We start from the raw sequence: 12147 nt of genomic DNA on the forward strand, positions 1-12147 counted from the left end.
ACGGGACTTGGCTCCGCGGATAATAGGAATATACGCTTTTTAGATAATATCGTTGAAACAAAAGTCAAGTTTCTATTATATATAGAATAACAAATCGTTTCCATATATTATCGTTAATTTTTGGAGGCAGGCAAATATTAATTTATTACCTGCCGTATAGTTGGATTATTATATCGTTACGGTATAATACAAATATGGATTCTTATGAAAGAAATATAAAATTATATATTAAATGTGGAAATATTATCATATGCGCTTGGTTTTATGTTATATATTACCAGAGAGATATATGAAAAGAGATAAATTTTAAATTTATCTTCAAAATGCAAATGATTTAACTTAATATTTATATTGGTTAAACAAAAATTGTACATGTGTGGATACAATAATTATGTATGTTGGAAATAAAATGATATTTTATAATGAAATATGTATATATAAAAAGATAAAATTATAGAAACATATATATTACAATAATTATATGAAATTCTTGTTATATTGGTAAAACAAGTATAAATTAAAAATGAAAATAGGATTACGAATGCTATATAAAAATGGCCGTAATCGAATAGATTTTTTACTTATATTTATATATTTAAAATTTTACCCAAAGGCGAAATATTGAATTTTATTCAATATAATAAAAATCATGGAATTATATAAAGTGAAAAATCTATATATCTATTATATTGCTTATTTCGATTCAAAAAATATGAATGGAATATGAAGGAAAAACATTATTCTGGTTGATCCTGCCAGTAGTTATATGCTTGTCTCAAAGATTAAGCCATGCATGTCTAAGTACACACGAATTAAAAGTGAAACCGCAAAAGGCTCATTATATCAGTTATGGTTCCTTAGATCGTTAACAGTTACTTGGATAACTGTGGTAATTCTAGAGCTAAAACATGAACCTTATGGGACATGTGCTTTTATTAGGCTAAAACCAAGCGATCGCAAGATCGTTATATTGGTTGAACTCTAGATAACATGCAGATCGTATGGTCTTGTACCGACGACAGATCTTTCAAATGTCTGCCCTATCAACTTTTGATGGTAGTATCTAGGACTACCATGGTTGCAACGGGTAACGGGGAATCAGGGTTCGATTCCGGAGAGGGAGCTGGCTACCACATCTAAGGAAGGCAGCAGGCGCGTAAATTACCCACTCCCAGCTCGGGGAGGTAGTGACGAAAATAACAATACAGGACTCATATCCGAGGCCCTGTAATTGGAATGAGTACACTTTAAATCCTTTAACAAGGACCAATTGGAGGGCAAGTCTGGTGCCAGCAGCCGCGGTAATTCCAGCTCCAATAGCGTATATTAAAGTTGTTGCGGTTAAAACGTTCGTAGTTGAACTTGTGCTTCATACGGGTAGTACAACTTACAATTGTGGTTAGTACTATACCTTTATGTATGTAAGCGTATTACCGGTGGAGTTCTTATATGTGATTAAATACTTGTATTTTTCATATGTTCCTCTATTTAAAAACCTGCCACTAGTGCTCTTAAACGAGTGTATTGTGGGCCGGTACTATTACTTTGAACAAATTAGAGTGCTTAAAGCAGGCTTCAAATGCCTGATATTCTGTGCATGGGATAATGAAATAAGACCTCTGTTCTGCTTTCATTGGTTTTCAGATCAAGAGGTAATGATTAATAGAAGCAGTTTGGGGCATTAGTATTACGACGCGAGAGGTGAAATTCTTGGACCGTCGTAAGACTAACTTAAGCGAAAGCATTTGCCAAAGATGTTTCATTAATCAAGAACGAAAGTTAGAGGTTCGAAGGCGATCAGATACCGCCCTAGTTCTAACCATAAACGATGCCAGCTAGCAATTGGGTGTAGCTACTTTATGGCTCTCTCAGTCGCTTCCCGGGAAACCAAAGCTTTTGGGCTCCGGGGGAAGTATGGTTGCAAAGCTGAAACTTAAAGGAATGACGGAAGGGCACCACCAGGAGTGGAGCCTGCGGCTTAATTTGACTCAACACGGGAAAACTTACCAGGTCCGAACATAAGTGTGTAAGACAGATTGATAGCTCTTTCTCGAATCTATGGTGGTGGTGCATGGCCGTTCTTAGTTCGTGGAGTGATTTGTCTGGTTAATTCCGATAACGAACGAGACTCAAATATATTAAATAGATATCTTCAGGATTATGGTGCTGAAGCTTATGTAGCCTTCATTCATGGTGCAGTAAAATGTTTATTGTGTTTGAATGTGTTATGTAAGGGAGCCGTACCTGTTGGTTTGTCCCATTATAAGGACACTAGCTTCTTAAATGGACAATTGCGTCTAGCAATAATGAGATTGAGCAATAACAGGTCTGTATGCCCTTAGATTCCTGGGCGCACGCGCCGCTACAATGAAAGTATCAACGTGTATTTCCTAGACCGAGAGGTCCGGGTAAACCGCTGAACCACTTTCATGCTTGGATTGTGAACTGAAATGTTCACATGAACTTGGAATTCCCAGTAAGTGTGAGTCATTAACTCGCATTGATTACGTCCCTGCCCTTGTACACACCGCCTCGCTACTACCGATTGAATTATTTAGTGAGGTCTCCGGACGTGATCACTGTGACGCTTGCGTGTTACGGTTTTTCGGCAAAGTGACCGAACTTGATATTTAGAGGAAGTAAAAGTCGTAACAAGGTTCCGTAGGTGAACCTGCGGAAGGATCATTATTGTATAATATCCTTATCGTTAATAAATATTTGTTATAATACAAATAAATACAATTTACCAAAATAAAAATATTACAAAATGATTCCACGGAATCAAAAGTTAAAGTCAAAATAAAATGAAGATGGCTTTATTTTATATGTGGGGCTTGGCAACCTCATAAAAAGACTTTAACATTATTAATGTTGCTGTGCGTATTGTGGCAGTACTTACTACAACAACGGCGTTTCCTATAAAAACAAATCTCGAAAATGGAAATCGAAGAAACTAAACTAAATTCGAAAGTAGAAGTCGAATTAAAATAAAAATAATTTGAATGTGTGGTAATCAAAATAAGTGTGTGTGTATATGGACCATAATATACACGCGTTGCGAATATGTATTGTTCATCTATGTTATGAGCATACGTTGGCTAATGCAACAACCTAAAATATACAATGTTTGTACCTGTCATCCATCAGGTTAATGTTTTATATAAATTTTGCAGTATGTGTCACCCAAAATAGCAAACCATAACCAGATTATTATGATACATAATGCTTATATGAAACTAAGACATTTCGCAACATTTATTTTAGGTATAAAAATAAATTTATTGAAGGAATGATATATGCCAGTAAAATGGTGTATTTTTAATTTCTTTCAATAAAAACAATATTGACATTATATAAAATTGAATTATAAAACTCTAAGCGGTGGATCACTCGGCTCATGGGTCGATGAAGAACGCAGCAAACTGTGCGTCATCGTGTGAACTGCAGGACACATGAACATCGACATTTTGAACGCATATCGCAGTCCATGCTGTTATGTACTTTAATTAATTTATAGTGCTGCTTGGACTACATATGGTTGAGGGTGTAAGACTATGCTAATTAAGTTGTTTATAAATTTTTATAAGCATATGGTATATTATTGGATTAAATAATGATTTTATTCATAATATTAAAAAGAAATGAAAAACATTATCTCACATTTGAATGTGAAAAACGAAGAGAAATATTTTCTTTTTCAATCAAATAATACTGAGAAATGTCTAGCATAAAAAATTGAAATATTTTTCATCTAGAATTGTCTCTTATTAATGATTCGGAAAAAGAAAAATCTTGGTTTGTTATTATTCTTCGTTGGTTCGTTAAATGGATAAAAATGACTTTGCTTACAAGAACTATTGGAACTATTTATACGAATTAATGATTGTTTATCATTTATATATAAAGAATTTATGGCAAAATATAGTTATATATACAACCTCAACTCATATGGGACTACCCCTGAATTTAAGCATATTAATTAGGGGAGGAAAAGAAACTAACAAGATTTTCTAGTAGCGGCGGAGCGAAAAGAAAACAGTCAGCACTAAGTCACTTGTCTATATGGCAAATGTGAGATGCAGTGTATGGAGCGTCAATATCTAGTATGAGAAATTAATGATTTAAGTCCTTCTTAAATGAGGCCATTTACCCATAGAGGTGCCAGGCCCGTATAACGTTAATGATGCTAGATGATGTTCCAAAGAGTCGTGTGCTTGATAGTGCAGCACTAAGTGGTGGTAAATCCATCTAAACTAATATACCAGAGACCGGATAGTAACAAGTACCGTGAGGGAAAGTTGAAAAGAACTCTGAATAGAGAGTTAACAGTACGTAAACGCTTAAGGTTAAGCCCGATGAACCTGAATACCGTATGGAAATTCATCATTAAAATTGTAATATTAAATAATATTAAAATAATGTGCATTTTTTCCATATAAGGACATTGAACTATTAGCATATCCCAAATTATCATAAAAATAACTATAGTTATTCCAATAATTGCTTGCATTTAACACAGAATAAATGTTATTAATTGAAAAGTGCTGATAGATTATATATTACAGAGCGTTAATTTTCGGAATTATATAATGCATAATATCATTGATTTTGTGTTTATTATATGCTCTTGTATGATAACAATGCGAAAGATTCAGGATACCTCGGGACCCGTCTTGAAACACGGACCAAGGAGTCTAACATATGTGCAAGTTATGGGAGTAAACCTAATAGCGTAATAACTGACTAATAATGGATTAGTTTTTAGCTATTATAGCTAATTAACACAATCCCGGGCGTCTATATAGTTATGTATAATGTATATATTATTTATGCCTCAACTGGAACGTACCTTGAGCATATATGCGTGACCCGAAAGATGGTGACTATACTGATCAGGTTGAAGTCAGGGAAACCTGATGGAAGACCGAAACAGTTCTGACGTGCAAATCGATTGTCAGAATTGAGTATAGGGGCGAAAGACCAATCGAACCATCTAGTAGCTGGTTCCTTCCGAAGTTTCCCTCAGGATAGCTGGTGCATTTTAATATTATATAAATAATCTTATCTGGTAAAGCGAATGATTAGAGGCCTTAGGGTCGAAACGATCTTAACCTATTCTCAAACTTTAAATGGGTAAGAACCTTAACTTTCTTGATATGAAGTTCAAGGTTATGATATAATGTGCCCAGTGGGCCACTTTGGTAAGCAGAACTGGCGCTGTGGGATGAACCAAACGTAATGTTACGGTGCCCAAATTAACAACTCATGCAGATACCATGAAAGGCGTTGGTTGCTTAAACAGCAGGACGGTGATCATGGAAGTCGAAATCCGCTAAGGAGTGTGTAACAACTCACCTGCCGAAGCAACTAGCCCTTAAAATGGATGGCGCTTAAGTTGTATACCTATACATTACCGCTAAAGTAGATGATTTATATTACTTGTGATATAAATTTTGAAACTTTAGTGAGTAGGAAGGTACAATGGTATGCGTAGAAGTGTTTGGCGTAAGCCTGCATGGAGCTGCCATTGGTACAGATCTTGGTGGTAGTAGCAAATAATCGAATGAGACCTTGGAGGACTGAAGTGGAGAAGGTTTCGTGTGAACAGTGGTTGATCACGAGTTAGTCGGTCCTAAGTTCAAGGCGAAAGCCGAAAATTTTCAAGTAAAACAAAAATGCCTAACTATATAAACAAAGCGAATATAATACACTTGAATAATTTGAACGAAAGGGAATACGGTTCCAATTCCGTAACCTGTTGAGTATCCGTTTGTTATTAAATATGGGCCTCGTGCTCATCCTGGCAACAGGAACGACCATAAAGAAGCCGTCGAGAGATATCGGAAGAGTTTTCTTTTCTGTTTTATAGCCGTACTACCATGGAAGTCTTTCGCAGAGAGATATGGTAGATGGGCTAGAAGAGCATGACATATACTGTTGTGTCGATATTTTCTCCTCGGACCTTGAAAATTTATGGTGGGGACACGCAAACTTCTCAACAGGCCGTACCAATATCCGCAGCTGGTCTCCAAGGTGAAGAGTCTCTAGTCGATAGAATAATGTAGGTAAGGGAAGTCGGCAAATTAGATCCGTAACTTCGGGATAAGGATTGGCTCTGAAGATTGAGATAGTCGGGCTTGATTGGGAAACAATAACATGGTTTATGTGCTCGTTCTGGGTAAATAGAGTTTCTAGCATTTATGTTAGTTACTTGTTCCCCGGATAGTTTAGTTACGTAGCCAATTGTGGAACTTTCTTGCTAAAATTTTTAAGAATACTATTTGGGTTAAACCAATTAGTTCTTATCAATTATAACGATTATCAATTAACAATCAATTCAGAACTGGCACGGACTTGGGGAATCCGACTGTCTAATTAAAACAAAGCATTGTGATGGCCCTAGCGGGTGTTGACACAATGTGATTTCTGCCCAGTGCTCTGAATGTCAAAGTGAAGAAATTCAAGTAAGCGCGGGTCAACGCGGAGTAACTATGACTCTCTTAAGGGGATCAGGGGTAATTGCGAGCAGAGGGGAGTATTTTTCTGTAATTCGTAAGTCATATCATATGGTGTGCGGAAGGGGAATTTTACTCTGTAACTCACAAGTCTCTCCTTTACTCAAGTCGACTCAAAACCTCCTCGTGGTGGTCCCCGGTAATGCTAAACTTGTTTAGCAGCTAATTTGAGCGGCAAAACTTTTCCGATGGGTTGGTTCCCCAGAGGAAATTTATTCATATTGGAACTACAAATAGAAATAACGAGCCTCGGAGCAATTTACGCAATCTGATGACGACCCGACCCTCCGTGGACATCTTCCCGGAGGACCAATATGAACCAAACGCAGCGGCTACTCTATCTAGGGTACCCTGCACAGTATGTGGCCGGTCCTTTAACAGCAAGAGAGGACTCGGTGTTCACATGCGATCTCGGCACCCAGACGAACTTGATGAAGAACGTCGACGTGTCGATATAAAGGCAAGATGGAGTGAGGAAGAGAAGTGGATGATGGCGAGAAAGGAGGTTGAGCTCACAGCAAATGGACATAAACACATAAACAAGCAACTAGCGGTGTATTTTGCAAACCGCAGCGTCGAAGCCATCAAAAAGCTAAGACAAAGGGGCGATTATAAGGAGAAAATAGAGCAGATAAGAAGGCAATCAGCTCTCGTCCCGGAAGTTGCAAATCTAACCATAAGGCGCCGCCCTAGTAGAAGTGAGCAAAACCACCAAGTAACAACATCAGAAACAACTCCAATCACACCCTTCGAACAGTCGAACAGGGAAATTTTGCGGACACTGCGTGGGTATAGCCCCGTAGAATGCCATTCCAAATGGAGAGCCCAAGAGCTACAAACGATCATTGACAGGGCAGAGCTCGAGGGAAAGGAAACCACTCTCCAATGCTTATCGCTATATCTCCTAGGAATTTTTCCGGCACAGGGTGTACGTCACACTCTGACGAGACCTCCTCGGAGGCCTCGAAATAGGAGAGAAAGCAGAAGGCAGCAGTATGCTGTCGTCCAGCGTAACTGGGATAAGCATAAAGGAAGATGCATCAAGTCCTTGCTAAATGGAACTGATGAGTCGTAATGCCAAGCCAAGAAGTAATGGTTCCTTACTGGAGAGAAGTAATGACTCAGCCTAGCCCAAGCTCTTGCAGTAGAGAAGTGATACAAATGGATCACTCGCTTGAGAGGGTTTGGTCTGCTATTACAGAGCACGACCTTCGGGCATCAAGAATCTCATTATCTTCATCTCCGGGGCCTGACGGGATAACTCCAAAAACAGCCAGGGAGGTGCCGTCAGGTATTATGTTACGAATAATGAACCTAATTCTATGGTGCGGCAATCTACCACACTCTATCCGACTGGCCAGAACCGTCTTCATCCCGAAGACGGTGACGGCGAAGCGACCGCAAGACTTTCGTCCAATATCGGTGCCTTCAGTCCTGGTAAGACAGCTAAATGCAATATTGGCAACCCGGTTGAACTCATCAATCAATTGGGACCCGCGCCAGCGGGGCTTCTTACCTACCGACGGATGTGCCGATAACGCGACGATAGTTGACTTAGTCTTGAGGCATAGCCATAAGCACTTTAGATCTTGCTACATTGCAAATTTAGATGTAAGCAAGGCATTCGATTCTTTATCGCATGCATCTATATATGACACCTTACGTGCTTATGGTGCGCCAAAGGGCTTCGTTGACTACGTACAGAATACGTACGAGGGTGGCGGTACCAGTCTCAATGGGGACGGTTGGAGTTCAGAGGAATTCGTCCCTGCTAGAGGAGTGAAGCAGGGTGACCCTTTGTCTCCTATTCTATTTAACTTGGTAATGGACAGGTTACTTAGAAACCTACCCAGCGAAATTGGTGCCAGAGTCGGAAATGCCATTACTAACGCGGCCGCGTTTGCAGATGATTTGGTACTATTTGCTGAAACTCGAATGGGACTTCAAGTATTGTTGGACAGAACGTTGGATTTTCTATCTCTCGTCGGCCTCAAACTTAATGCCGACAAATGTTTTACCGTTGGCATTAAGGGCCAGCCGAAACAGAAGTGTACCGTGCTAGAGGCACAGAGCTTTTACGTAGGCTCAAGGGAGATTCCATCATTGAAGCGAACGGACGAGTGGAAGTACTTAGGCATCAACTTCACTGCAACCGGGAGGGTTCGATGCAATCCGGCCGAGGACATTGGTCCGAAGCTACAAAGATTGACAAAGGCCCCCCTCAAACCACAACAGAGGATGTTCGCCCTTAGGACTGTCCTTATCCCACAGCTCTATCACAAGTTAGCCCTTGGGAGTGTGGCGATAGGCGTCCTACGAAAAACTGACAAACTAATACGATACTATGTGCGAAGATGGCTAAATCTTCCGCTGGATATACCGATAGCATTCATTCACGCACCCCCAAAAAGTGGAGGTCTCGGAATTCCATCACTTAGATGGGTAGCTCCAATGTTAAGGCTAAGACGTTTGAGTAATATTAAATGGCCTCACCTCACGCAAAACGAGGTAGCCAGCTCTTTCCTCGAAGCAGAAAAACAACGGGCCCGAGATAGATTATTAGCAGAACAAAATGAATTGTTATCGCGTCCGGCAATAGAAAAATATTGGGCGAACAAATTGTACCTCTCAGTTGATGGTAGCGGACTCCGTGAAGCAGGCCATTGGGGCCCGCAACACGGGTGGGTTAATCAACCCACGCGTTTACTAACAGGAAAGGAATATATAGACGGTATTCGTCTGCGGATAAATGCCCTACCCACGAAGTCTCGTACTACAAGGGGAAGGCACGAATTGGAACGACAGTGTCGTGCAGGATGTGACGCTCCCGAAACAACAAACCATATTATGCAAAAATGTTACCGATCGCATGGGAGGCGCATAGCTAGACACAACTGCGTAGTAAATCGAATCAAGCGGGGACTTGAGGAGAGAGGCTGCGTAGTCATTGTTGAACCAAGTCTGCAGTGCGAATCCGGTCTTAATAAACCAGACCTGGTGGCACTACGACAAAATCACATTGATGTGATCGACATACAAATTGTGACAGACGGACACTCTATGGATGATGCACACCAGCGCAAAATCAATAGATACGACAGACCGGACATACGAACTGAGTTGCGTCGCAGATTCGAAGCCGCAGGTGACATTGAATTCCATTCTGCCACCCTGAACTGGAGGGGGATCTGGAGTGGTCAATCCGTTAAAAGATTGATAGCGAAGGGTCTCCTCAGCAAATATGATAGTCATATCATTAGCGTCCAGGTTATGAGAGGCAGTCTCGGTTGTTTTAAACAGTTCATGTACCTGAGCGGGTTTTCCCGAGATTGGACTTAGCTAAAACGTTTGGTTCAAAACATTTGCTTGCTGTCTTGGCATAACATCAATAAAGGCATAAACATCGCAAATAATGGTAATATATAAATTGGCTATGAGGATGGTTTTAGTACGTAGGCGTTGCGGAACTTCGGTTCAGATAGAGCAATGAATCGTGCATGCTAGGAAACTGAAGTGTTGACAGACCTAGTATCTTTCGATAGATTTCCATACCTCCGCGATCAAAAAAAAAAAAAAAAATAGCCAAATGCCTCGTCATCTAATTAGTGACGCGCATGAATGGATTAACGAGATTCCTACTGTCCCTATCTACTATCTAGCGAAACCACAGCCAAGGGAACGGGCTTGGAATAATTAGCGGGGAAAGAAGACCCTTTTGAGCTTGACTCTAATCTGGCAGTGTAAGGAGACATAAGAGGTGTAGAATAAGTGGGAGATATTAGACCTCGGTTTGGTATCGTCAATGAAATACCACTACTCTTATTGTTTCCTTACTTACTTGATTAAATGGAACGTGTATCATTTCCTAGCCATTATACGGATATATTTATTATATCTTATGGTATTGGGTTTTGATGCAAGCTTCTTGATCAAAGTATCACGAGTTTGTTATATAATCGCAAACAAATTCTTTAATAAAACGATGCATTTATGTATTTTTGATTTGAAAATTTGGTATAACTCCAATTACTCAGGTATGATCCAATTCAAGGACATTGCCAGGTAGGGAGTTTGACTGGGGCGGTACATCTCTCAAATAATAACGGAGGTGTCCCAAGGCCAGCTCAGTGCGGACAGAAACCACACATAGAGCAAAAGGGCAAATGCTGACTTGATCTCGGTGTTCAGTACACACAGGGACAGCAAAAGCTCGGCCTATCGATCCTTTTGGTTTAAAGAGTTTTTAACAAGAGGTGTCAGAAAAGTTACCATAGGGATAACTGGCTTGTGGCGGCCAAGCGTTCATAGCGACGTCGCTTTTTGATCCTTCGATGTCGGCTCTTCCTATCATTGTGAAGCAAAATTCACCAAGCGTTGGATTGTTCACCCATGCAAGGGAACGTGAGCTGGGTTTAGACCGTCGTGAGACAGGTTAGTTTTACCCTACTAATGACAAAACGTTGTTGCGACAGCATTCCTGCGTAGTACGAGAGGAACCGCAGGTACGGACCAATGGCACAATACTTGTTCGAGCGAACAGTGGTATGACGCTACGTCCGTTGGATTATGCCTGAACGCCTCTAAGGTCGTATCCGTGCTGGACTGCAATGATAAATAAGGGGCAATTTGCATTGTATGGCTTCTAAACCATTTAAAGTTTATAATTTATTTTATAAACGACAATGGATGTGATGCCAATGTAATTTGTAACATAGTAAATTAGGAGGATCTTCGATCACCTGATGCCGCGCTAGTTACATATAAAAGCATTATTTAATACAATGACAAAGCCTAGAATCAATTGTAAACGACTTTTGTAACAGGCAAGGTGTTGTAAGTGGTTGAGCAGCTGCCATACTGCGATCCACTGAAGCTTATCCTTTGCTTGATGATTCGATAAATAAATGATTTTTTCCTGTAGCCAAACACCTCGTCATCAATTTAGTTTTTTTTTTTTTTTTTTTTTTTTTTAGCGTGCGTTTATTTATTTAAAATCTGTCCTAGTGGACAATAATTAAATGGTTTTGCGGGGGAACATTAGCTTAAGGGATACTATTGTACATGTATTTGTGGCGGGTTTTATATGTGTTGTCTATTGTTGTGGAAGATCGAGAGGGTGTCTCCTCATGAGACGTCTGCTTGTTTGGCTATTGTCTAACAGGTTGGTGGCGAGGTGGTTAGGGTGGTTTTCGAGCCTTTTCAGGTATCTCTCGCTGAGCCTGGAGATTTCATCAGCGACTTGTGGGATTCCAAGTTCCCTATGTATGGCGACATTCTCGTGGTAGGGATGCGCATTACAGGCAATTCTCAAGCACCTATTCTGGAACCGCTGTATACGCAGGCGATTCGTGTGGCTTGCCGTGCCCCATAGCTGTATCCCGTAGGTCCAGATGGGCTTGATAATTGCCTTGTACACCAGGATTTTGTGGTTCTGCCTTAGCTTGGACCCTCTCCCAATAAGCCAATGCATCTGCCTCAGACGCGCATCGGCCTGTATGCGTTTGCTGACGATGTGGGGACGCCAAGTGAGCCTGCGGTCCAGGGTAAGTCCTAGGTACTTGGGTGCGGGTGCGTTGGGAATGATGACTCCGTTTAGCGTGACCGGTGGGCAGTCTCCTCTCCTTAGTGCAAA

At 40.4% G+C, this 12147-nt stretch overlaps 1 non-coding gene and 1 pseudogene across 1 annotated transcript; both read left to right on the forward strand.

Annotated features, from left to right (window-relative positions):
• The first annotated feature begins 3370 nt into the window (after positions 1-3370).
• Positions 3371-3548, forward strand: LOC116802360. The gene has a single exon (XR_004362709.1). It is a non-coding gene; the product is annotated as a 5.8S ribosomal RNA (ribosomal RNA).
• Positions 3549-3934: 386 nt separating this feature from the next.
• Positions 3935-11412, forward strand: LOC116802358 (annotated as a pseudogene).
• The last annotated feature ends 735 nt before the right edge of the window (positions 11413-12147 follow it).

Source organism: Drosophila sechellia, chromosome X, assembly GCF_004382195.2.
Source record: "Drosophila sechellia strain sech25 chromosome X, ASM438219v1, whole genome shotgun sequence".
Lineage (NCBI taxonomy): Eukaryota > Metazoa > Arthropoda > Insecta > Diptera > Drosophilidae > Drosophila > Drosophila sechellia.